Source organism: Odocoileus virginianus, chromosome 24 (assembly GCF_023699985.2).
Source record: "Odocoileus virginianus isolate 20LAN1187 ecotype Illinois chromosome 24, Ovbor_1.2, whole genome shotgun sequence".
Classification (NCBI taxonomy): domain Eukaryota; kingdom Metazoa; phylum Chordata; class Mammalia; order Artiodactyla; family Cervidae; genus Odocoileus; species Odocoileus virginianus.
This window is the reverse complement of record NC_069697.1, coordinates 35749495-35772036: the sequence shown is the minus strand read 5'-3', so window position 1 is coordinate 35772036 and position 22542 is coordinate 35749495.

Genomic DNA, 22542 nt, shown 5'->3' with positions numbered 1-22542 from the left:
GACTTCAGACACCAATCTGAATTCCAGATTGTTATCAGTATTTCTGATCATCTACCTATAAATCAGAACTTCTCAGCATCCCTTCCTCAGGTTTTTCGCTAAGGCAGTTCAAAGAACTCAGAGAAACATTTTACTTGTGTGTTTGCTAGGGGAAACACAGGCTGAAATCACCCAACTTGGCCAGGCACAATAGAAACTGCTCGTATGAGTTATCTTAAACAACGAATCCTGGTAAGGAATGAGAAACTGACAAGCTATCATTAACTGGAAGAATTCAGGAAAGGTCAAAAGGAGGAGACTCCAGCCCATGTGTCCTACCAAGCTCCCAGAATCCTTCTCTCTGGAGTCCCTCTTAGCTGAGTGATGGGTGCACCACCAGGAAGGACCATGAGTCACAGTGACTGGCCAGGGACAACCCAGAAACTAATCCCATCACCGTAAAACCACATGGCAGAGCAGTTCTCTTGGATTCTCTCCCCCTCCAGCTCTCCACCCAGGTGTCCCTTCACAATAAAGTCCCTTGCTTTGTCCACACATGTGTCTTCTCAGACAATTCATGTCTGAGGGTTATACAAAAGCCCACTCTTGAGCCCTGGAAGGGGTCCCCCTCCCTGCAACATATGGACTAGCAGTTTACTAAAAAAAGATATAATAATAAAGGATCCAGATGGAAGAGATGCACGGGACAAGGCATCCAAGGAAAGAGCACTAAGCTCCCAGCACCTCTAGAGCATGCCTCTGCCCCCAAATCTCCACCTTTTCATCAACCCAGAAGCTCCCCAAACCCCATCCTCTTGGGTTTTTATGGAGGCTTCATTATACAAGGCAGGGCTGATTAAATTATTGACCATCGGTGATTGATTCAACCTCCCCAGAGGTGGAGTGCAGGAGACTGTAAGTTCTAACCCTCTAACCACAGATTGGCCACACTGGCAAGCAGCCTCCATTTTTACATGCTTTCTAAAAGTCCCTCATTAACATATAAAGGACACTTTATCACTCAACATTTGGGAATTTCAAGGGTTTTAGGAACTGAGAGCTAGGAACAAAGACCTTGAACAGAGACAAAGTATACGTGAGATATATATTTTGGTCATCTGAATGACCCAGTATATTCTTTTCTTACAAATCACAATATCACAATACTGTTAGCAGTAGCATCAAAAAAAAAGTTTAGATATAAATTCCAATGTGTAATATCTTTACACTGAAAACCACAAAACAATGCAAAGAGAAATTTTTTAAAAATCTATGTGAGTAAAGGGATATATCACATTCTGTGAAATGGAAGACATATTATTAAGGTTATAATTCTATGCAAATTCATCTATATATTCAATGCAGTCCTAACAGGCTTATTTATAGAAATTAACAAACTGAATCTAAAATTTGTATGGAAATGCAACAGCCAAAATTATCTTGAAAAAGAAGGGCTTTTGCACTACCTAATTTTAAGACATTTTAAAGCTGTAGTAATAGAGAATGCTGTACTATGTGGGAATAGACAAACAGATCGGTGGAACAGAACAGAGACTAGAAATAGATGCACAGATGTAAAGTCAGTTGACTTTCAACAAAGATGCCAATGGAATTTAGTAAAGTAAAGATAGTCTTTTCAACATATGTTGCTACAAAAACTGAATATACATGATATAATATATATATATATATATATATATATATATACAGAAAGAACATCACTCTTATCTTCTGCCACACAGATAAATAAACTCAGAATGGACCATAGATTTCAATATAAAAGATAAAACTGTAGACCTTCTAGAAGAAAGTCTTCATAATCTTGGGGGCAGGTAAAGATTTCTAAGACAGAGAACAAAAAATAAACTATGAAAGAAAACCTGGTAAATTGGACTTCATAAAAATTCAGAACTCTTATTCTTTGAAAGATGTTATTAAGAAAATGAAAAAGGAAGCCACAGACTTGTAATAGAGCTATCTGACAAAGATTGGATGCTGAATATATTAAAGAACTCCTTTAAGTCCACAACGGAAAGACAAATAATAAAATTTATGGGCGGAGACATGAGCAGACATTTTATACACACACAAAAAAAATGTATATAAGTAGTTGATAAGAAAATGAAAATGTGCCCAATATAATTACTCATTTGCATGTGGGCATGCTAAGTGGCTTCAGTCATGTCCGACTCTGTGTGACTCTATGAGCTACAGCCTGCCAGACTCCTCTATCCATGGAATTCTCCAGGCAAGAATACTGGAGTGGGTTGCCATGCCCTCCTCCAGGGGACCTTACTGACCCAGGGATCAAACCAATGTCTCTTATGTCTAACCTGCATTGGCAGGCAGGTCCTTTACCACTAGTGTCACCTGGGAAGCCCCAGTTACGCATTTAGAGAAATTTTAAAGGAAATTCAAACTAAACCACAATGAAATATATCATTTCACACTCATGTAAATGCTTCCTACCAGAAAAACTGACAAAACCAAGTGTTGGTAAGGATGTGCAACTACTAAAATTCTCCTACTTTGCTGTGGAAGGATAAAATGGCAAAACCACTTTGGAAAGCATTTGGACAAGTTCTTATAGAGTTAAATAAACACTCACTGCAATTCTATTCTTGAATATTTCACATTCAAGAGAAATGAAAATATATGTACACAAAAACATGAATCTTCATATGCTTTTACTTGCAATAGTCCTATATGGGAAAGAATTCAAATGTCCATCAACAGCTGAACAAGTAAACAAATTGTGGTATATTCATAACAATGCTATACTATTCAGCAATACAAAAGGAACAAACTGCTGAATTATGCAATAATAAATAACCCCATACCTCAGCAATCCACTCCTAAATATAGACCCAACAAAATGCAATACAGTAATGTTTGTACCAAAATTTATCATAATTGCCAAAAACTGGAATTGACTCAAGTGAATTTTAAGAATAGAAAAAATGGAGCTATATAAATTTAATGAACAAGTATAAACAGTTACCTGCAGCAATATGAATGAATCTCCCAGCACAGCGTGGATGGAATGAAGCTTCTGTATGATTCCATTTATATAAAATTCAAAAACAGGCAAGACTAACGCACAGTGATTAAAGTTAGAATAGTGGTCCCAACTGGGAAGTAATACAAGGGAGGCCTCTGGGTGCAACGAAAGTCTTCCACCTTTAACCAGGTAGGAAATTGACCAGTGGGTTTACTTTTTTTAAAGTTTCCAACCTGTACATTTAAGATCTTATACTCTATGTATGATATATTTCAACTGATATTTTTACTTTCTTGTTTTATTCCCATGTAATGAGTTACAGAGAATATTAGAAGAGTATAGGGTTCCCTCTCCAGGGACCTGGGCTGTCATTAAATAGCCAAGGCTAACATACATACAATAAAAATAAATAAATACGTGGTATGTTAGTTTCCAATGGCTCCTATAACAAATTACTATGGATTTAATGGCTTTAAGCTATAGAACTTTTACTCCCACAGCTCTGGAGGTCAGAAGGCCCTCATCAAGGTATTGGTAGGGCCACACTCCCTCCAGTGGTGCTCGGGAAATTTCTCTTTTTGCCTCTTCCAGCGTTCCTGGATGCTCCGCACATTCCTTGGCTTGTGACCAGTCCCTGCCTCTGTCTTCAAGTGACCTTCTTTTCTGTGTGTGTCTCTGTGTTTTTTCCCTTTCTCCTAAGGACAGCATTCACCAAAGCTAGAGATGACCCTAATCCAGGATGACTTCATGTTAACTTTACATCAGCAAAGATATATCATTTGTAAATTACAAATAAGGTCACAATTGAAGTTCCAAGTGGGTATGAATCTGGAGGAGGGACACTGTTCAACCCACTACACAAAGCAATTTTAAATTTAAATTCAGTGCTGAATTGTTTGGACATAAAAATTCAAAGAAAGATGTAATCATTGTGATCTGAAAAAGTGAGAGACAATGTCACTGGCCAGAGAGCCCTTGAGTTCTACTACTCAAACTAAGATGCTCTTGAACTGTGATGTTGGAGAAGACTCTTGAGAGTCCCTTGGACTGCAGGGAGATCCAACCAGTCCATCCTAAAGGAAATCAGTCCTGAATATTCATGGGAAGGACTGATGCTGAAGCTGAAGATCCAATACTTTGGCCACCTGATGCAAAGAACTGACTCATTGGAAAAGACCCCGATGCTAGGAAAGAATGAAGGCAAGAGGAGAAGGGGACAGAGGACAGGATGGTTGGATGGCATCACCAACTCGATGGACATGAGTTTGAGCAAGCTCTGGGAGTTGGTGTTGGAACAGGAAGCTGGCGTGCTGCAGTCCACGGGGTCGCAAAGAGTCGGACACGACTGAGCGACTGAACTGAACTGAAATCAAGAAGGATTCAGGTAAACCATAGCACAGCATCATCTGGCAATGGAAGGGGAGAGACACAGAGGCCGGCCCGAGTGACAGGGAGAGTTCCCGCTGAGGAGTGGGAGAAAATAAGATTGAATAAATAGAGTGAAGCCAAGTTATGAGAGTCCTTGAAAACTTGGCAGATGAATTTAGACCTGATCCAATAGAAAATAGGAAACGACTGTAAATTCTTGAGCAGAGATGTGACATGGTGAAAGCAGTGTTTCAGGAAGATTATGTTGGTGACAGTGTTCAGGATGGATTGGAGGCAGAAAGAGACTGAAGGCTGATGTACTTTGTCTTTCTTTTCTGGATGAGTCTATGGTAGCAAGAGATATGAAGTTTAATTTTAAAAAAGGAACTACACTACTACAAGTACTCTCCTAAATCTTATTAAACTTCCTAAGCGCATTCTAAAATGAAAAGTAGCTCAGGCGACATTGAATCTGAAAATGCTAATTGTCCCTCAGTGAGAAATTCCTGTTTAGGGAAGAATAGGCAAGACTTTACCACAGTTCTTTTTTACTCAAAGTGCTACAGCAGCATCACCCAGGAGCCTATTCAAAATGCAGAACCTCAGGCTTAGAATCCTAGATCTACAGAATCAGAATCTGCACTCTTATCAAAATCCCCAGAGATTCACATGCCTTTAAACTTCATATTAAAGTTTGAGATGCACTGTCATGGTAAATTTCTGTTGAACTTTTACAGTTTGTGAAAATGTGGCTATAAAACTGCTGAAACTGTTAACTTGAAAAAAAAGCAATTATGAACTCTGCTTCCTGTGACAAGGCTGTCACATCGAGGCACTCGCCAGCCCCAGAGTTATGGGGCTCACTCACCCACTTCACCGTCTCGTGGGGATTAATGTTACATGGGATGAAACAAAGCATCTGGTTGCCTTGTGAAATGTGTCACTTAGCACTTGTAGTTGAAATTGAGACATCTGTTTGTCTCCCCACCATTCTGCGATGTTTTGCTCTAAAGTGACACTTTTTTTCTCATTTGAAATGTAGCTTCCTATTGCAGTGACTTCACTGCCTTGTTGCACAACTATGCCAGGGCAGAATCAGATTGGCACAAATAATGAAAATCAGAAGACCATCCACTTATCCCAAACCATGGCAGGACCACTACCTTAGGATCACAGTTCCAATCTAACCACTCAGTTTTTCCCTCTGGTGCTCCACTCCACAGCTGTAAAAGTGAATAATTACCCCAGCTCATCACAAAGTATAGAATATTTGATAACTCCCTTCTGTGTCCAGGTTGCTAAGAGAAACTGAGTTTGCAAGGCCACTCAGAGAGCGTCTCAAACTTTCACATATATACATATCACTTGTAGATCTTACAAAAAGACACATTCTGAATCAATAGACCTAAAGTGAGGGTTGAGGTCCTGCATTTCTTTTCTTTCCTTTTTTACAGCTTTCTTGAGGTAAAATTGATAAATGCAAATTGTATATATTTAAAGTGTACAATTTTTTTTATATATATATACATTGTGAAGTAATATCCACAATCAAGCTAATTAAGGTGATATCTATCACCTCTCTTGGTTACCATTTGTGTGTGTGTGTGTGTGTGTGTGTGTGTGTGTGTGTGTGTATGTGATGAGAACACTCAAGATGTACCCTCTTAGAAAACTGCAAGTATTAAATACAGTGTTGTTAATTATAGTCACTGTACATTAGATCTCCAGAAATTATTCATCTTGCATAACTAAACTTTGTACTCTTTGACCAACATTCCATCTCCCCCTGCACTTCTAACAGACTCCCAGATGATACTGATGGTTCAAGGACCACACCTTGAGTAGCAAGTTCATTTACTTAGCAAGATTACAACAAGCATGTCAAGAAAGCAATAGCAAAATGGAATCATCATAGACATATCTCTGTTGCAGGGAAGAAATAAAGTCAAAGATAAGAAGAGTTATGAACAGACTTGAAATAGAAGAACAGAAAAGATAGTTAAAAGTAGAAAGTTGATAAAAAAAGAATTTATAAAGATGAAGTCAAAGGAGTTTTAAATGTATTAGAATTGGGTTAGTCTAATAATGTAGGTTCTGCTTAGCAATATTTCTACTAGAGACATCCACAGCCATCAGCTCTTGATGGGGATTTCCAAATCCCTGGGCCAACAGGATGACAGGGAAAAAAATATAGACTCTGGCAGGCAAGATCTTCCTCACTGATCCTGGACATCTGGTCACTAAATCTTTCAGAAAGGCAGATTAGAGATGGTGAATCAAAACCCCTCCAGCAGAGGCACCAATAGTGATTTTCAAATGAGTATGGAAGCTAGCCAATCTCTTGCCACTAGATCTGCAAAACCACATTGCATATTCAGTCTTACAAAAAAGAAACAAAAGAAAAAAGTTGCCAGGCCACAGTTTTTAAGGCCCTAGAGGGTTACCAGGACAGCAAAAAGAGTGAAGCAAAGACTTTTATTTGGCAAATGCCTAGAATACATTATGGTTCAACTAGGTCAAGAAGCTTTTAGTAAGGTAATGTCCATGTAGTAACAGGGAATCTCTTCAACCAGCAAACACTGAAAACAGTTATAGTACTGTGCATTGTGAAGATGCTCACAGGATGATGGGTTTTGTTTTTTTTTAAATAAAAAGGACATTTAGCAGTCAGCAGAACTTAACCTTAGGTTTTGTAATGAAGTAAGCAAATATCTATACATACTTAGCTTATAATTTTATTTGAGGTTTTATGATATACTTTGATCAAAAGCTGAGGGCAGGCCTAGACCCTGCTCACAATTTGTCTTCCTGTAATGAGACTGTAAAAAGAAAAAAAAAAGGTAGGGGTGGCGGTACAAGAAAACATAAAAATCAAAGATCAATCCACTCCAAGAAACCTCCCAATGCCAACCCCGCCTAATGCTGTCACCAACAGGGGAGGCAGGTGATGGATTCCAGTTAGCAGCTATCAGTTAAATTCTACTTTCCGATGGGAGCAAGCTCTACTTAAACTGAGTACTGAAATCAGTTTACACGCCTTCTTCTGTAGTCTAATTTTGTCTTCCCTGACTCAGCTTGAAGACTAGAGACAGGCCTTGACCTACTGGACCCTGAGGAGCCTAACACAACGTGATCCTACACCCATCCTCCTGATCCTGCCTTGTACCACCCCATAGTGGTGACCCAGCACCCAAGTCTGACAGTGAGGGGCTTGCTCTCCTCCTCCTCCTCACCATTCACAGTCTCCCATGATGGATCTTTGATGGTGGGGAGAAACAAGAAGAGGGATGGGCCACACGCTCTAAACTCTCCCACCCTCCCTCCCACGGTGTACCTGGCAAATAACAGAGCGTTTAGCTACTATGTTTCCTGACAGTCCCATACTAGGTTCTTGACTCAACTGTGAAATTGGTTAGGTGCCATGGCCCCCAAACCCAAATATATATATTTATACAGTAGTATCTGGGCTTCGCAGGTGGTGCTCGTGGCAGGTAAAGAAGCTGCTTGCCAGTGCAGGAGACATAAGAAACACAGGTTTGATCCCTGGGTCAGGAAGATCCCCTGGAGGAGGGCATGGCAACGCACTCCAGTATTCTTGCCTGGAGAATTCCATGGACAGAGGGGCCTGGTGGGCTACAGTTCATAGAGTCACAAAGAGTCAGACACAACTGAAGCAACATAGCATGCACAGTAGTATCTAGGAGTACCACGAAGTGCAGTTTGGTAGAATAATGTGGACCCCGAGTCCATGGGATCAGATTCTCATTCTGTCCGTTAGTATCTTAGAGAAACAAGCAGTGTAAATGGCCTCTCTGAGTGCCTGTCTTCTCCTTTATGAAGTAGAGATAATGCCAGTATCACAAGTATTTGAGGATCAAATGAATGTATTTAAAGCAGCTAATACATAACCATCTCTTCTATAAAAAATTTTTTAAAGTTCAGTGCAAGAAACAAAAATGGAAGGGTGCTTACAAAAGAAATCAACAACTGTTCATTTGTTTTAAAAAAAAAAAAAAAGGCATTTTTGTCTTAAGACTTTCTTCTTTAAAACACATTTTCTGTTTGAAAATTTTATCCTTGAAATCTCTGTGAACATATTTGCTGGGACTGAAAATTATTGCCAGCAGTTCGCTGTCCTCTCACCTACTATACAAAGTAAGCTCTACTTCTAAAAGGAAGAGACCATTTTCTTTCTTCATCATTTTCCAAAAGTAGGACAGTAGTCTGTCTTTCTTTGCCATAGCCTCACAGACAGTGAATCATAGTTCCTCCAGATTCTCCCAAGCGTAGAGACAGCGCTGAACAGATTGTAAAGGCTGCTTTGGGGGAGGAAAGCGGCAAGCGCAGCCTCCATGGCTTAAGGGCGGATTCAGACACTTGTGCTGGAGGTGGCGTCTGCCAGCCACGCACCAGACTTGCTTGTGGTTCAGTGACAGAAGCCACACAGCACGCCTCCAGTACCCAACACGTGTGTCCCTCAGGCCGGCCTGTTTGCCACACATGACCCTCATCCCCAGTTCCCATCTGGCTGGGCTTCGCAACAGCTTTGCTGACTTCACGCTCAACATCTTGGGTCTTCCTGCTATGGGCTAAGGGACCTTATTTAGAGCCATTTCTTTCCACCAAGGAGCTAATTGTATGTGTTTTCAACAATACAACCATCTGGGCATCTGAAGCCAGTCACCAAATAATTAGTGGGAAATGTTGCAACATATCCAGGGATATTTAATAAATATTTCTTGGATGAATAAATGAGGCTTCAGCAACTGCCCATTTGCTTGCTCCACAAGAGAGTAACATAAACTTCTCATGCTTCTCTGGGCCCCTCTCGATGTCCTGAAGGGCCACATACCTTTGCCCATATTCTAGGTGTGAGCTGTTTCCTAATGTCCATCCTTGGGCCACTGCTTTCCCCAACCCCTTTCCCTACTCCTCTTCAACATCTCATCCATTACTTCCACTTCAAGTATCACCTGCATTCCAATAATTGGCAATATTTATTCCCAGTCTACAGCACTTCCCACAACAGACTTAAAAATCCAACTTTCTTATAGTCACTTCCATCAGACATTCATAGACATCAAACTCATAGACATCAACACTGAATTCATTGTTTTACCCCTGAAAGCATTCTTCCAGCTTCATATTCTCTCATTTGGTAGCCCAACCATCCATTCTACAAATTCTGGGAATATTCCTCAACTTTTCTAACTCCTGAAACCACCCACAAGCAATCAGTTTCCAAGTTCTGTTCAGTTGACTTCCCAAGTATTGCTTGAATTGGATCCTTCTCTTTCCTTCCAGTTTTCCCAGTCCTGCCTCTGGTTCACATCATCTCCAGTCTGGAGTGTTACATTAGCCTCCAAATTAGTCTCCCTGCTTCCTTCACTCAAGCCCACAGAGAAGTAAGAATGATTTAACTCAATGCAGATCCCATGGACAGAGGAGCCTGTTGGGCTACGGTCCGTGATCTTAAGAGCTGGACACAACTGAGCAACTAAACTACACCAAACCTGATCCTCTCGTTCCCTTTTTTGAAAACTTTCCAATGGTTTCTCTTCACTTAACTCACATGGAGGGTTTATGTACCAGGCTACACACATAACACCTTCCTGGAATACTAGTTTTTTTCACAGAGTTGGCTGGGCAAATAGTATTTTCTATGAAAATAAGCAATATTATATGGCAGAGGACAATGCAAAGTTTAATGGCCTATACTCGTGGGCTTCTCAGGTGGCACTAGTGGTAAAGAACCTGCCTGCAATGCAGGAGACATAATGAGAAACAGGTTTAATACCTGGATCAGGAAGATCCCCTGGAAAGGGGCCTGGCAATCCACTCCAGTATTCTTGCCTGGAGAATCCCAAGGACAGAGGAGCCTGGCGGGCTACAGTCCATAGGGTTGCAAAGAGTTGAACACAACTGAAGTGACTTAGCATGCACCTACGAGCTAACATAATCTTCCTCCACAGAGTTCCATTTGTTGCTTGTTATTTTCAAGGAATATCTTCAATGCATACCATAGAAGCCAGTTTTACATGCTTTGTTCACTACTGTAGCCCAAGAACCTAGAATAGAATCTGGCACATAGTAGGAACATAATAAATATTTATTAAATAAATAACTGAACCCACAGACCAATCTGCCAGCTGATGACACCACAGAGCTAGGTGGTTATTTGTTTTTCTCTTTGGCTCTGGTCACTGCTTACCCACCTCGGCAGCCTGTGGAGCCACTCAGAGAAACATTCTTCTGACTATTCACCACCACCAAGGTTACACCATTGCCCATGCCAAAGGCCTGAACTCAGAATGAAGCTGGGTTTCAAGTATAATAAATACGGGAAAACAGCCACCTAAGCTCTAAAATAGCTCTGTCTGTGCCTCTCAAATACACTAAAGGTTTCACAAGTTCTTGGCCTCCTTTCTCAGTGGGAAAATCAAAATTAATCCACAGCATTCAGCAAACTTCACCCCAAACTTCCTCTCTCTACAATCAGTTATAAAATAAAGACCCTGTGCATTAAAACAAGGGCAAACATCTTAAATGAAACAGGTGACCAAGCAGGCCCTATTATGAGAACCAGACTAAAAAGAAACTACAAAGATTCATTCAAGCCCCTCTGCAATTTGGAGAGTTTACCTGGCCAAGTCTTACTCATCCTCGGGGGCTCAGCTTGCATGACCCCTCTTTAGAGAAGAATTCGGTTACTGCCTTTCCCTTACCACCCCATCCAGCAGCGCTCAGCAGCAGGTGCTGCCTCTGTCACCATCAGAGCAGCTTCGGGTTTCTGGGCTTGAAACTAATACAATTTCTGTGACCCTCTTTCAGCAAAAGAATAAAAAAATTACAAATACAAAATTAGATACAAGAATCACATCAAAATACAATTTTTGAAAAGTTAAAAAACTAAACCATCTATCAGAAAACAGAAAAAAATAACCTCAGATTTAGTTGATTAACTGCAGGATACCTTTAGCAGACATTTCCTATGCATTTTCTCCTACTTGTTGATTGCATACTCTTTCTGACCTCTTCATACCATGATTTTGTAATATTTTCCATAGAGACAAGAGAAATACAATTCAGTCTTTCCTTTGCCACAGTTGACAAATATTTGTTTTTTATTATTGATAGTTGGACTGCATAAAACATACTATATTATATACAGACAAGTTCTCTGTACTGTTACAAACACAGAATTTCTGATAACTCTGTTTCACAAAATTCCCATCCAAAAAAACAACATATGGTGTGTTCATTATTGTGGATGAAAGTTCTATTTTAACCAGACATCAGTGAAAATCAAAACCTTCGCTTTTAGTTTTACACATTGAATCACTGAAAATTTTTTCCACAGACTAGCTTCTGGCCCATTTATTTCAAATTTTGCTTTTCTCCATCCACATTCTTGCCACACCAGGATGGTAGAACACATTCATATCATCCTACAAAGTCTAGCCTTGTACTCTCATGGCACAGTGTCAGCTGAGTCGACACAATAAGAAATAAAGCAGTCCTAGAATACCAAGATAATTAGTAATTACTTAGTTATACATGGAAGTGACTGAAAAACACATAAATATATGTCATGAAACCCAAACAAAAGGTATCAATTCAACTTCTCCTAGTCTTTGTTCAGTTCTCAGCTGTGTCCGACTCTTTGTGACCCCACGGACTGCAGCATGCCAGGTTTCCCTGTCCTTCACCATTTCCTTGGGCTTGCTCAAATCATATCCATTGAATCAGTGATGCCATCCAACCCTCCTGTCCTCTGTCATCCCCTTCACCTGCTGCTGTCAATCTTTCCCAGCATCAGAGTCTTTTCCAATGAGTTGGCTCTTCCCATCTGGTGGCCAAAGTACGGAGCTTCAGATTCAGCATCAGTCCTTCCAATGAATATTTGAGATTGATTTCCTTTAGGATTAACTGGTTTGATCTCCTTGCAGTCCCAGAGACTCTCAAGAGTCTTCTCCAACACCCAGTTTAAAAACATCAGTTCTTCGGCACTCAGCCTTCTTTATGGTCCAACTCTCACATCCGTACATGACTACTGGAAAAACCATAACTTTATCTATATGGACCTCTTTATCAGCAAAGTAATGCTGACATTACACTATCTAGGTATGTCACAGCTTTTCTTCCAAGGAACAAATGTCTTTTAATTTCATGGCTGCAGTCACCCTCTGCAGTGATTTTGGAGCCCAAGAAAATAAAATATCTCACTGTTTCCATTGTCTTCCCATCTATTTGCCATGAAGCGATTGTACTGGATGCCATGATCTTAGTTTTTTGAATGTTTACTTTTAAGTCAGCTTTTTCACTCTCCTCTTTAACCTACATCAAGAGGCTCTTTAGTTCCTGTTCACTTTCTGCCATAAGTTGGGGAGTTATCTGAAGTTATTGATATTTCTTCCGGCAATCTTGATTCCAGCTTGTGCTTCATCCAGTCTGGCATTTCACATGATGTACCCTGCATATAAGTTAAATATGCAGGGTGACAATATACAGCCTTGATGTACTTCTTTCCCAATTTGGAATCAGTCCCTTGTTCCAGGTCTGGTTCTAACTGTTGGTTCTTGACCTGCATACAGATTTTATTAGGAGGCAGGTAAGGTGGTCTGGTATTCCCATCTTGTGATGAATTTTCCACAGTGTGTTGTGATTCACACAGTCAAAGACTTTAGCATAGTCAGTGAAGTAGAAGTAGGTGTTTTTCTGGAACTCTCTTGCTTTTTTCGATGATCCAACAGATGTTGGCAATTTGATTCTGGTTCCTCTACCTTTTCTAAATCCAAAGTGTACATTTGGAAAGTCTCAGTTCACCTACCACTGAAGCCTTGTTTGGAGGATTTTGAGCATTATAATGCTAGCATGTGAAATGAGAGCAATTGTGTGGTAATTTGAACGTCCTTTGGCATTGCCTTTCTTTGGGATCGGGATGAAAACTGACCTTTTCCAGTCCTATGGCCACTGCTGAGTTTTCCAAATATGCTGACATATTGAGTGTAGCACTTAACAGCATTATCTTTTAGGATTTGAAATAGCTGAGTTGGCATTCCATCCCTCCACTAGCTTTGTTCTTAGTGATGCTTCCTAAGGCCCACTTGAATTCTCATTCCAGGATGTCTGGCTAGGTGAGTGATCACATCATTGTGGATATCCAGGTCATTAAGATCTTTTTTGTATATCTCATCTGTGTATTCTTGCCACCTCTTCTTAATATCTTCTGCTTCTGTTAGGTCCATATTGTTTTTTGTCCTTTATTGTGCCCATCTTTGCATGAAATGTTCCCTTGGTATCTCTAATTTTCTTGAAGAGCTCTCTAGTCTTTCCCATTCTATTGGTTTCCTCTATTTCTTTGCATTGTTCACTTAGGAAGACTTTTTCATTTCTCTTTGCTATTCTCTGGAACTCTGCAAATTCAAATGGGTATATCTTTCCTTTATCCTTTGCCTTTTACTTCCTTTCTTTTCTCAACTATTTGCAAGGCTTCATCAGACAACCATTTTACCTTTTTGCACTCCTTTTTCATTTGCATTTTTCTTTTTCATTTTGCATTTTCTGCCTCCGGTACAACATTACAAATCTCTGTTCATAGTTCATCAGGCATTCTGTCTATCAGATCTAATATGTTGAATCTATTTGTAGCTTGCACTGTAGAATCATAAGGGATTTGATTTAGGTCATACCTTAGCGGCCTAATGGTTTTCCCTACTTTCTTCAATTTAAGTCTGAATTTTGCAATAAGGAGTTCACAGTCTCAGCCACAGTCAGCTCCAGGTCTTGTTTCTGCCGACTGTATAGAGCTTCTCCAACTTTGACTGCGAAGAATATAAGCAATCTGATTTCGGTATTGATCATCTGGTGATGTCCATGTGTAGAGTTGTCTCTTGTGTTATTAGAAGAGGGTGTTTGCTATGACCAGTGCATTCTCTTGGCAAAACTCTGTTAGCCTTTGCCCTACTTTATTTTGTACTCCAAGGCCAAACTTGCCTGTTACTCCAGGTATCTCTTGACTTCCTACTTTTGCATTCTATTCCCCTATGATGAAAAGAACATCTTTTTCTTTTGGCGTTAGTTCTAGAAGGTCTTGTAGGTCTTCACAGAACTGTTAACTTCAGCTTATTTGGCATTAGTGGTTGGGGCACAGACATGGATTACTCTTATGTTAAATGGTTTGCCTAAATCCTGAAAATGCCTGCTGTTAGTCTTATGCTACATAATACAAGGAAAAGTGAGATGCAGAGGAAGCCACAGTAAAACAAGAATGTGCACTCCTGCCCAAATGCTCTGAAAATAGCTGGCATTCACAAATTTTACAAGAGCATATGTACACGTGAACACATTGCTAGGACTTTGGAGCAAGCCCAACAAGTGAGGGTTCTGAAGCTTAAGCTTCGTTAACTCCACAAATAATCCATTTCTAATCACTGCATTTACCAGATTGTATATTAATTAAATATGTTTCTGTTTCCCCTTGCAGACTCTAGACTTCTTGGGAGCAGGATTATATCCTAATCATTTTTGCATCTTCAGTACTTACCACTGGAGTATAATAGACACTCAATAAATGTGTGTTATCTGAGCTGAACTGAGATAGAGAAACCAAAACATTTAACCTAGCCCATCTATATCATTTTAAAAGCATTAAACCCCTTGCTGCCGTAGAAAGAAAAGCATGTTGGTGTCAGTCAGGTATTTTGCATTTAGTGAAAGGTTACTGACCAAGTACAAGTTTTAAAAAAATGCATTTACCTAAAACATCATAAGAGAATCATGAGTCTGCAGTTACCTTACCAATAGGTAGGATTATACCTATCTGGCCAAATTACTAAAGAGTATGTCAACCCAGCAAAACAACACTTTCCTAAACCAAAGGCAATACAGTGAAAAAAGAAATCGCAAAGCAGTTGTAAATGACATTGGGTAAATATTTTCATGTGCTTTGATTATATTTGCAGTCTATTTACTCATTCAGCAGGCATTTTGTGAATTTCCGCTATTCACAAGCCATTGAGCCATTATGTACTAGGGCTTAAGGACTGTGACATGAGTCAGATCGGACATAGTTCCCAGTGATATGAAACATAGAGCCTTAAGAAGGAGACAGACATTAGTTAAATTTAAGTTATCACAATAATATCAAGTTAATCACAAACTGAGATAAGCTCTGAGAAGGAAAGGAGCAAGACCCCCAGCATAAATGAAGGGCCTTGATCTATGATTTCATTAAAAACATCTTCCCTTAGAAACAGACGCTTGAGTTGAAATGAAGGATGAGAAAGAATTAACAATTAATAACTGAAGAGGATCAGCCTCATAAAGGGGTATCTAGACAGAGAAACAGAACTGCCATAGTGAGAAGGAGCTAGAGACTGTCCATCGCCCTTCCTAGTCCATTCTCTAGCCTCTTTACCCTGCTCTGTACCTCCAAATGTTTACTTCTGGGTATCACCCAATTTCTCTGTCCTCTGGATTCTGCTAACTTTTAGCCAATTGTTCGAGACATTTACTCTGGTTCTCCCCCTGCTTGTTGTTGGTTGGGAATTGCTGTGATTATCTCTCTAAAAACACAGCCCCTGATAGGTTGTCTTATTCCAGGACTACAGCAAAGCCACCTCAGGAATCTGTAGTCCTTCCTTCCACTGATACCTATAGGGATCTACGTTCTTGCTAACAGCTCTCAGATACTTGCTCCATAATCTCTTACTTTTCCTTAACCTTGAATATAGGTTGTAAATAGTCCATCATAAACTCCTTAAGCACGCAGTTGGGATGTACTAGCTAGTTCCTGCTAGGAATGTGATATAATATATGAAAGGAAGTGAAACACAAGCTCATAGCTGTAATGTGAAATGAGGAGATTGGTATGAGATGTGGCTGTGATCTCAGGGAGACAGCAGGGAGTGGTTGCTTGAAGTAAGATCTTAGTCCCCTGCCCAGGAATTAGACCCAGTAGCCTGGATGAAAGCCAGGAATCCTAGCCACTAGACCAGCAAGAACTGGAGGTTAGAAGCAAAGTTTCCCTGGATCTTGCCCCATTTGAAAGCAAGGATGTTTCAAAGAGGCAAAAACTGTAAATAAAATAAATATAAAGTTTCTTATTAGAGAGACAGCACAACATGCAGGAGAACACACAGAGAAACTATTTAGTTAAGACAGAAGCAAGACAGAGATACATACCCGATAAATATTCAGAGAGAAAGAGCAGGAGTGCCCCAGAGAAGTGTCCAAATCACTTACAGAGAGCAGTTCTTCTGGGTCTTTGTTTACCTTTGACCAATGATCTTACTTCTTTTTTTCCCACCTGGCCTCTCCTAGGTCCCTCCCTGACATGTGTGAGCGTCTTTTAGCCAAAATGAATTCCAGCACAGAGGCCTATGGGTAGGTTGACCACACCCATTACATGATGGAGACCCCTTCCTTTGGACCCCCAAGGAGACTTTCTGTGCATGTATAGTCAGGGAGTTCTCCTCAACATTAGAGAAAGAGAAATATGTGGTCTCTTTATCTGTTACCCAAGCAGGACTCATTCCTTCTGCTCCTACTATTATTTTTATCTTGGACTATCTGTTCACAGAGGTCAAATTCCAGCTGCTTGGCCTGGGGCTCATCTATCTCCTGCCTCAGCTGGAGATCCCCAAAGGAGTGAAACTGTCTAGGCCTTTTTAACCATTTTGAGAATTTAGATTCTTATCCTAAGAATTTGGATTCTAAGCAGAAGGGCCATAATAAGGTTTTCTGTTTTGGTCAAAGTTAGATTAATGTTGGTCAAAAAAACAAGTGGGGATGAGAAAATGGAGATAAGAACTTTCATTATCCGTAAGTTTGACTTTGATGGAAGGAAAGTTTTAAGGAAATAACTTCAGAAGGAATGTGTGGTTAATAACAAAGTTTATTAAAAAGCTGAAGAGAAAGAGAATGGGTATGTTCTAATAGGAGAATACAGTAGAATGTGCATGACAAAGATGGGGAATGGTTAGTATTTAGATGTCAGAGGGCATGAAGTAGCACAGATAATGGCACTGGCCATAAATAGAAACAGGAACCCCTGCTGCAGTAAAGAGAGAGAAGATGTGGAATGTAAATGTAAGTTCTTGTATTAGCGTGTTAGGTAGCAGGAAATAGAAGGTGGGGCTTTCCACCTTCTGTGAGCTTTTTTGGTATGATATCAATAGAAAGAAAGGTTATTCATCACTGAGAGAGAAAATGTTGGGGTGGGGTGGAGAAGATCAGAGATTTTATAACAGAAGAGATGGTTTGAAATATTTACTGTTAACATCAGAAGTCCAGCTCAGACCAGAAGATTTCAGTAAGAGATGTTGAACAGTTTTGAGAACACTTATGAGTTTCATTATTTACATGGATGTTCCCCTCTTCAATCTATGATAAGCCTGATCAGCACAAGAGATTTAAATGGACCTATCCTAGACCTTGACTTCAGGGGTAGACTTAGAATTACTGCTCTAATAATAAGCACATGACCCTAGCTTGGCCAATCAGACAATAGCCTGAAAATTTCTAATGTTATCAGAAAGGACACTCTTTCCCTCTCACCGCTATTAAAAGTACAGAGAAAATGTAAGCTTAGTTAAGGATGTTAGATGTCACTTCGTCATCAAGCTGAACAGAAAAGCAGAAGCCTGATGATACTGTTCTGAGTGTCCAGATCCAGCCATGGCAAAACGTTGACCACTCCTTTACCTTTCCACTTAACATAAGCCAATAAATTCCCATTTTTGCTTAGTTAGCTTAGGTGCATTTCTGTCTAACACATATTAACTATGAAGTAATCATAAAATTTTAGTCTTACCAATCTCATCTCACTTTTTCCAGAAATGCTCCTCTGATTAAATACGAACACAGAAAACGTGGTGGCTACCACAGCTTATTTAAGGGAAAAGTTTTGCCAGGAAAGTGCGATATTAAGTAAAAGGTACCAGAGAATCATATAAACCTGGTGGCCAAAATTCTTTTCTTTAATCTACATGCCTGATCTAGTATGACTGAGGTTAAGATTGCAACTAGAGTATACATGTATTCAAAGTTAAATCCTCACTGAGAAAAATCTAATCTGGTCACCCTTCCTACAGGAGTACACCCCCCACTGTACTCCCACTAGCCAAGGCGAGGGGCTGCCTGCAAAACTATATTCACTGCAGTCAAGGCTACTTCTGGAGAGACACGCTACTGACATTAGAGAAGGAAGACTAGAAAAGGGAGCCAAAAGAGACTGTAGAGTAAGTCTGAAAAACTCAAAAGGAGTTCAGCCTGTTGTGTTGCCAGATACACCAGATGTAACAGCCAGCAATTGTTGAAATTGAGACAAAGCATGAAGGGTAATCTTTTCAAGTGCATACTCTTCCAGCTTCTGAACAGAGAAAGAGGCAAGTACTATAGGCCCATGAATCATCTACACTTGTGCCTGGCAGGAAACTTCTCATAATTTATACCTTCCATCTGGATGCAACTTAAAAGACTAATTACTGGTGATACTGACTAATACCTACTAAGATTAATGGATGAGGGTCTTAAAAATGAGGCCAACAGGAACCCCAAACTCAGCATGACTACAAACAGACAAAAAATTTTCCTATGACATAAGCAGATGGTATTTAGAGCTTCCAATTTGACACAAATGAAAGGTAGTCCCCTTGTTGGGTTAATTATTTAAACTTCACTTCAAGATCAATAATTTAAACTGTCTCTGATATCTTTTGCATTATCACCTCTACCTTTTGAAACTAAGAACATAAAGAAGTTTTTGAAAGAGGGAAAGGCCATCTAGCCTACTCTAGTTACCACTTATGGTTAATTGTTATTAATATTAATAATTTTACATAAAAGCATACAAACCTTGAGGCTTTCAAGTCCTTCAGTACACATTATAGATTAGGTAAGTCTTGCCAAAGCACAAAGCTGGGAAGTAATTAGCTAGTAAATCCCACTGAAAAAAGTATTCAATCAAAATAAAACTTGGGCTCCTGTACAGTATGTAATAAACTTTTCCTGAAAGACCATATATTTCCTAGCCCCATTTTCATACTAGATCCAATTCCCATTGCCCTTTGAAGTCAAAGTCACCTTTGTACACAGAAGATACAGATGGAAACTTGGAAGCAAACAGAATCAAGTTCTAGTTTCATTCTAGCTAGATTTGTGAAAAGTATCCATAGTCAATTTTTTCTTTTTTAATTTAATTTATTTTAACTGGAAAATAATTACTTTACAATATGGTGATGGTTTTTGTGATACATCAACATGAATTGGCCACAGGTACACATGTGCCCCCTCATCCTAAACCCTCCCCCCAGCTCCCTCCCAACCCCAAGCCTCTGGGTTGTCCCAGAGAGCTGGCTTTGGGCGCCCTGCTTTATGCACCGAACTTGCACTGGTCATCTATTTTACATATGGTAATGTATATGTTTCAATGGTATTCTCTCAAATCTTCCCACCCTCACCTTCTCCAGCTGAGTCAAAAAGTCTGTTCTTTAAAATCACAAATAATTTGTCTTATAAATGCCTTTCTTCACAATTACGCTTTGCCTTATTAAGCCTGTTTTGGTTACTTTCAAAAGACTTTTGTAGAATAGATAAGAGCAGACACTTTATTCTATTTTGTACTGAAGATTAGAGAATTTTTGTGACTTGACTAGAATTATACTATTAGTCATCAAGATTTATATAATCTTAGTGAAATTTGGGAAAGGAGTATGTCAAGCTGTATGTTGTCACCCTGCTTATTTAATTTATATGCAGAGTACATCATGCAAAATGCCAGGCTAGATGAAGCACAAGTTGGAATCAAGATTGTTGGGAGAAATATCGATAACCTCAGATATGCAGATGACACCACCCTTATATGGCAGAAAGCAAAGAGGAACTAAAGACCCTCTTGATGTAGGTGAAAGAGGAGAGTGAAAAACTGACTTAAAACTCAACATTCAAAACTCTAAGGTCGTGGCATCTTATTCCATCACTTCATGGCAAATAGATGGGGAAACAATGGAAATAGTGACAGACTTTATTTTCTTGGGCTCCAAAATCATTGCAAATGGTGACTGCAGCCGTGAAATTCAAAGATGCTTGCTCCTTAGAAGAGAAGCTATGACAAACCTAGACAGCATATTAAAAAGCAGAGACATTACTTTGCTGACAAAGGTTTGTCTAGTCTAAGCTATGGTTTTTCCTGTAGTCATGCATGGATGTGAGAGTTGGACCATAAAGAAAGCTGAGCAACGAAGAATTGATGCTTTTGAACTGTGGTGTTGGAAAAGACTCTTGAGAGCCCCTTGGAATGCAAGGAGATCAAACCAATCAATCCTAAAGGAAATCAGTCCTGAATATTCATTGTAAGGACTGACACTGAAGTTGAAACTCCAATACTTTGGCCACCTGACTCGAAGAACTGACTCATTGGAAAAGACTCTGATGCTGGGAAAGATTGAAGTCAGGAGGAGAAGGGGATAACAGAGGATGAGATGGATGGATGGCATCATCAACTCATTGGACATCAGTTTGAGCAAGCTCTGGGAGAGGGTGAAGGACAGGGAAGCCTGGCATCCTGCATTCCATGGGGTTGCAAAGAGACGGACATGACTGAGCAACTGAACAACAAACCACTGAATCAGCTATGGAAATTTTGTTCCATACATAAATTCTCTTTTTAATTCATAATACCCAAGCCTCTATAGCTAGTGTTTCACTGATAGTAGACACAAGAATTCATATTTGTCATGCCCTTGCAAAACAATTTTGAACATAATAATGATAACTAGACAATTTCTTCATGTGCAAAATGGAAATAATTTATGAGACAATACAGGGAAATCACATACCACAGTGCTTAACACATAGTGTTTTGTAAATAATAATTATCACAAATACAGTTGTGTCTTTTTCCTCTTTCATCTGGTCAACCTTTCCACACTTCTGCTTACCAGATTGCTTTTCTATCCTACTCTTACATAGTGAACACTTCCCAGGAACCCAGGGAATTATTATCCCATAATAAGTATTACCTTCCTCTTTTCCTTTTAACAAGGTCCCACATAACCTTTCTTTAAAGCCAAATCTTGCTAATTATTGTTAAGCCTCTTCTGTTTGAAAATAATATTCTATTTTCAAAGAACATTTCTGTTCTCAGAGAATGCTTGCCCTGTGTCATATCATAATGTGCTCAGTCACTCAGTCATGTCCAATCTTTGTGACCCTGTGGACTATAGCCCACCAGTCTCCTCTGTCCATGAGATTCTCCAGGCAAGAATATTGGAGTAGTTACCATGCCCTCCTCCAGGGGATCTTCCCAACCCAGGGATTGAAGTTGGATCTCCTGAATTGCAGGCAGATTCTTTACTGCTGAGCCATCAGGGAAGCCCACTATTAGACTGACAATACTTAATATGATTTAATTGTTCCAAACATAGAAGAAACTTTAAACCTAAGTTACCATCAGTTCAGTTCAGTACAGTCACTCAGTCGTGTCCAATTCTTTGCAACCCCATGAACTGAAGCACACCAGGCCTCCCTGTCCATCACCAACTCCCGGAGCTTACTCAAACTCAGGTCCATTGAGTCAGTGATGTCATTCAACCACCTCATCCTCTGTCATCCCCTCCTCTCACCATCAATCTTTCCCAGCATCAGGGTCTTTTCAAATGAGTCAGTTCTTCACATCAGGCGGCCAAAGGATTGGAGCTTCAGTTTCAGTATCAGTCCTTCCAATGAATATTCAGGACTGATCTCCTTTAGAATTGACTGGTTTGATCTCCTTGCAGTTCAAGGGACTCTCAAGAGTTTCTCCAGCACCACAGTTCAAAAGCATCAATTCTTCGGCACTCAGTTTTCTTTATGGTCCAATTCTCACATCCACACATGACCACTGGAAAAACCATAGCCTTGACTAGATTGATCTTTGTTAGCAAAGCAATGTCTCTGCTTTTTAATATTCTGTCTAGGTTGGTCATAACTTTTCTTCTAAGGAGTAAGCGCCTTTTAATTTCATGGCTGCAGTCACCATCTGCAGTGATTTGGGAGCCCAAAAAAATAAAGTCTGACAGTGTTTCCACTGTCTCCCCATCTATTTGTCATGAAGTGATGGGACCAGGTGCCTTGATCTTAGTTTTCTGAATGTTGAGTTTTAAGCCAACTTTTTCACTCTCCTCTTTCACTTTCCTCAAGAGGCTCTTTAG